Raw genomic sequence first — 5,413 nt, 5'->3', positions numbered from 1 at the left:
GAAAATTAGTCCCCATGTTCCCATATTTCCTTTTTCATAAATGTGTATCAGATTTGATCCCCCTTTCTCCCAATTTGGTAGCCAATTACACCCAACCTATTATCCAGTAGCAATGGACTACAGATGGAATGTAACCCTAACCCTAATATAGGGCCTCATTTTAAGAGAAATGTTAGAAATGTGGGAACATAGGGCTGTGGGACCATTGGGCTGACCCCGGTTTTAGTTGATCTCACATATAGGAGAAAACGTACATGTATGTATAATGTATAATATTTCTGTGTGTTTGCCTTCATACTGCTGCTTGTGTTAGTGTGTGTTTTTGCGAGCGCTGTGTAGAGACACGTGGCCCCGTGTTCTTCCACGCTGATGTCCGTTATCATGTAATCTTTTGATCCGCAGAGATGATAATAATCCTGCCACATGCCTCTCTGATTACCTATGCATAATGCTGCTAATGCTTTATTCTGGAGCCTTTCAGAGCTTTTATGCAACAGGCAAAGAAAGAGAGAGAGACAGAGATAGACGAGAGAAAGAGACAAGAGAGAGAGAGAGACAAGAGAGAGAGAGAGAGACAGAGAGAGAGAGAGAGAGAGACGAGAGAGAGACAGACGACGAGAGACAGAGACAGAGAGAGAGAGAGACGAGAGAGACAGACGACAGAGAGAGAGAGAGAGAGAGACGAGAGAGAGACAGAGAGAGAGAGAGAGAGAGAGAGAGAGAGAGACAGAGAGAGAGAGAGAGAGAGAGAGAGAGAGAGAGAGAGAGAGAGAGAGAGAGAGAGAGAGAGAGAGAGACAGAGAGAGAGAGAGAGAGAGAGAGAGAGAGAGAGAGAGAGAGAGACAGAGAGAGAGAGAGAGAGAGAGAGAGAGAGAGAGAGAGACAGAGAGAGAGAGAGAGACAGAGAGAGAGAGAGAGAGAGAGAGAGAGAGAGAGAGAGAGAGAGAGAGAGAGAGAGAGAGAGAGAGAGAGAGAGAGAGAGAGAGACAGAGAGAGAGAGAGAGAGAGAGAGAGAGAGAGAGAGAGAGAGAGAGAGAGAGACAGAGAGAGAGAGAGAGAGAGAGAGAGAGAGAGAGAGAGAGAGACAGAGAGAGACAGAGATAGACGAGAGAAAGAGACAAGAGAGAGAGAGAGACAAGAGAGAGAGAGAGAGACAGAGAGAGAGAGAGAGAGAGACGAGAGAGAGAGACAAGAGAGAGAGAGAGAGACAAGAGAGAGAGAGAGACAAGAGAGAGAGAGAGAGACAGAGAGAGAGAGAGAGAGAGACGAGAGAAAGAGACAAGAGAGAGATAGAGAGAGAGACAGAGAGACGAGAGAGAGAGAGACAGAGAGACGAGAGAGAGAGACGAGAGAGAGACAGAGAGAGAGACAGAGAGACGAGAGAGAGAGAGAGAGACAGAGAGAGAGACAGACAGAGAGACAGACAGAGAGAGAGAGACAGAGACAGAGAGAGAGACAGAGAGAGAGACAGAGAGAGAGAGACAGACAGAGAGAGAGACAGAGACGAGAGAGAGACAGAGAGAGACAGAGAGAGAGAGAGAGAGAGAGAGAGGGAGACAGAGAGAGAGAGATAGAGGGAGAGACAGACAGAGAGAGAGACAGAGAGACGAGAGAGAGAGAGACAGAGAGACGAGAGAGAGAGACGAGAGAGAGACGAGAGAAAGCGATAGAGAGAGAGGGAGATAACTCTGGAGGTCTTATTTATTATTTATCCATTTGAATTCATAGAGAAACCTTCCAGTATTCAGACTTTATTTCAGAGTGAAGAAGCTTCTTGAACCCTTGAAGATATAATATGTCACACTTGTCAATGATGAACCGTCGTATTGGTTTTCGTCGCTTTTTTTTGGCAGCTTTAACTCCTGATGCTTCTTTTTGGACAATGTTGACGTTTTTTTGGCGCTTTGTTTGACTGTTTTAACGCTTCCAGTGCACGTACTTACCTTCTGTCCTCTGGTTTGCCTGTTTGTAAAGCAAAAAGTATAAATTATCACCTAATTCTGTGCTACAGCTAGGCTTTTGGCCGACTTAATTCAGTTATTTTTGAGCATTTTTTGGTTATAAGAAACCCAAATTACTGATAAAGATACTTTGAAAACAGGTCAACTTTGACCTGAGGACAACAGGACGGTTACATGAATCGCCAACTATTTTAATAATCGATTAATCAGTTTGAGTCAGTTTTTATGAAATAAAAGTAAAACTTCTCTGATGTCAGCTTGTTAAATGTGAATATCTTCTAGTTTCTTCTCTCCTCTCTGACAGTAAACTGAAGATCTCTGAGTTGGGAACAAAACGAGACATTTGAGGACGTCATCTTGGGCTTTTTGGGAAACACTGATCCACATTTTTCACCATTTTCTGATATTTTAGAGACTAAACAACTGATCCATTCATCCAGAAGATAATCCAAAGATTATCTGTCATCTGAAAAGTAGCAGTAACCAAAGTTTTCAGATAAATGAGTAAAAAGTACAATATTTACCTCTGAGATGTAGAGGAGTACAAGTAGAAAGTAGCAGAATATGAAAATTCTCAAGTAAAGTACCTTGAATGTGTACTTGAGTAAATGGACGTAGTTACATTGGTGGCTTTTTTCACACTCTTTCTTCGCTTCATGTTGAGAAATCAGTCAGCTCAGTGAGCCCATTGATCATGTAGTCCTTGGAGGCCATTTTGGATGGCTGGTTGCATCTTTAAGAGTGATCAGACTCACAGACACACACACACACAGACACACACACACACACAGACATGCACACAGACACACACACACACACACAGACATGCACAAGCATAGACACACGCACATACAGACACACACACACACACACAGACACAGACATGCACACTCTCACGCACACAGACACACACACACACGCATAGACACACGCACACAGACACACACACTTGCACACAGACACGCACGCATGCACACACACTCACTCACACACACTCACTCACACACACACACACACAGGTGCTGAAATGAAACTTTATCGATCCATGAAGAGAATCTGTGTCATCACAGCAGCAGGTAATAGGAACATAATAAGACAACAGCGCATTAGATTTCTAAGACGGTAAATAAATAAGTTAATGTGTATGAAATGGCAACCCTGACAAATTAATAGGAAAGGCAATATACATCATTAGGGTTGGGCGAGATAAGGCGATACAGTACTGCTATTATCGTGGCTTTAAATTCCTGTTGGTGTTTTAGGTAATTGTGGACAAAGTATGTTAGTATTATCAACCAAATGTACCTAAACCATTAAAATAAAAGGCTGTATGCTGCAGTAAAATGTTCCCTGTCAGTGTTTTCCTCTTCTATCTGATGTTTCTGGATTAGTGTTCCTGCTGCATTATCAGCCTGTTCTCATGAACCATTCGTACATTTAGTAGTAACGCACTGTAATAGGAATGTATTCCAGGTATTTATTACTGTTAGCAGAGCATTCACTGCTGCTGTATAAGAGCGTGAAGATCTTCGTAGGGAGGAGGTCGGGGGGGGGGGGGATGTTTGGCTCCTTAAACACAGGGTTTTCAAGAGGGGGAGTGGAGTTTGCTTAAGACTTTCACCCAGGAAACGTGTTGGAGCCATTATAAATCTTTGTTTCTGTTTTGTTTATATACCACGTTGACAGTAATGCAGATGCAGTTTTATGTTTGATCCCTTGGTGGAGCATTGCTTCCAGAAATGCATGAAGGTAATTAACAGCCAGAGATACACAGGTGTGTGTGGCAAGGGGGAAAGGGGAGCGTGCCTATGTTCCTACAGCCCCATGTTCCTACAGCTCTATGTTCCCACAGCTCTATGTTCCCACAGCCCCATGTTCCTACAGCTCTATGTTCCTACAGCTCTATGTTCCTACAGCTCTGTGTTCCTACAGCTCCATGTTCCTACAGCTCTTATGTTCCTACAGCCCCATGTTCCTACAGCTCTTATGTTCCTACAGCTCTATGTTCCTACAGCCCTATGTTCCTACAGCCCTATGTTCCCACAGCCCTATGTTCCCACAGCCCTATGTTCCCACAGCCCTATGTTCCCTACAGCCCTATGTTCCTACAGCTCTATGTTCCTACAGCCCTATGTTCCTACAGCCCTATGTTCCCACAGCCCTATGTTCCCACAGCCCTATGTTCCCACAGCCCTATGTTCCTACAGCTCTATGTTCCTACAGCTCTATGTTCCCACAGCCCCGTGTTCCTACAGCTCTGTGTTCCTACAGCTCTATGTTCCCTACAGCCCCTATGTTCCTCACAGCCCCTATGTTCCCTACAGCCCTATGTTCCCACAGCCCCATGTTCCTACAGCCCCATGTTCCTACAGCCCCATGTTCCTACAGCTCTATGTTCCTACAGCCCCATGTTCCCTACAGCCTCTCATGTTCCCTACAGCCCTATGTTCCCACAGCTCTATGTTCCCACAGCCCTATGTTCCTACAGCCCCATGTTCCTACAGCCCCATGTTCCTACAGCTCTATGGTCCTACAGCCCCATGTTCCTACAGCTCTATGTTCCTACAGCTCTATGTTCCCACAGCCCCATGTTCCCACAGCCCTATGTTCCCACAGCCCTATGTTCCTACAGCCCCATGTTCCCACAGCTCTATGTTCCCACAGCCCTATGTTCCCACAGCCCCATGTTCCTACAGCCCCATGTTCCCACAGCCCTATGGTCCTACAGCCCCATGTTCCCACAGCCCCATGCTCCCACAGCCCTATGCTCCCCCAGCCCTATGTTCCCACAGCCCTATGTTCCCACAGCCCTATGGTCCTACAGCCCTATGCAGGAGAGAAAAACATACAGCTTTTCACCGTGTCAGGTTGGCGTGTCAATATGATGATGAATGGAACTAAACCAGAAATTAAATGGACTCTATTACTTGTGCTACGGTGAGCAGGCCGACTTGCAATGAATGGGTCACCGCACTGAAAGATATTCAATGAATGGACAACTTCTTCTTTGGTCCCACCACCTCATTGGCCTTTGTATTTTGGTGCCTAAACTTAACTGTCGTTGCAGCATGACGCTCACTATTTGTCGGCTAAACTCAACTAGCAACGGTACGACCGACAGCTCACGGAGCTTTGTAGCCGGCGTCACGTGACCAGCCCATTTATGATAAGATAAGATAAGATATACTTTATTGTCCCCGAATGGAAATTAGTTTTGGACTCTGTCTGTTCCACAGCTTTACAAAGACAACACAAAATATAGAAAATAAGCATCTCTCAACACAAAACATGCTCTCATATACATTAGACAGGTACCTATATAGTAATACTCTCATATACATTAGACAGGTACCTATATAGTAATACTCTCATATACATTAGACAGGTACCTATATAGTAATACTCTCATATACATTAGACAGGTACCTATATAGTAATACTCTCATATACAT

Source organism: Sander vitreus, chromosome 17, assembly GCF_031162955.1.
Source record: "Sander vitreus isolate 19-12246 chromosome 17, sanVit1, whole genome shotgun sequence".
Lineage (NCBI taxonomy): Eukaryota > Metazoa > Chordata > Actinopteri > Perciformes > Percidae > Sander > Sander vitreus.
The sequence above is the reverse complement of the archived record's forward strand: the minus strand, read 5'-3'. Positions refer to the sequence as shown.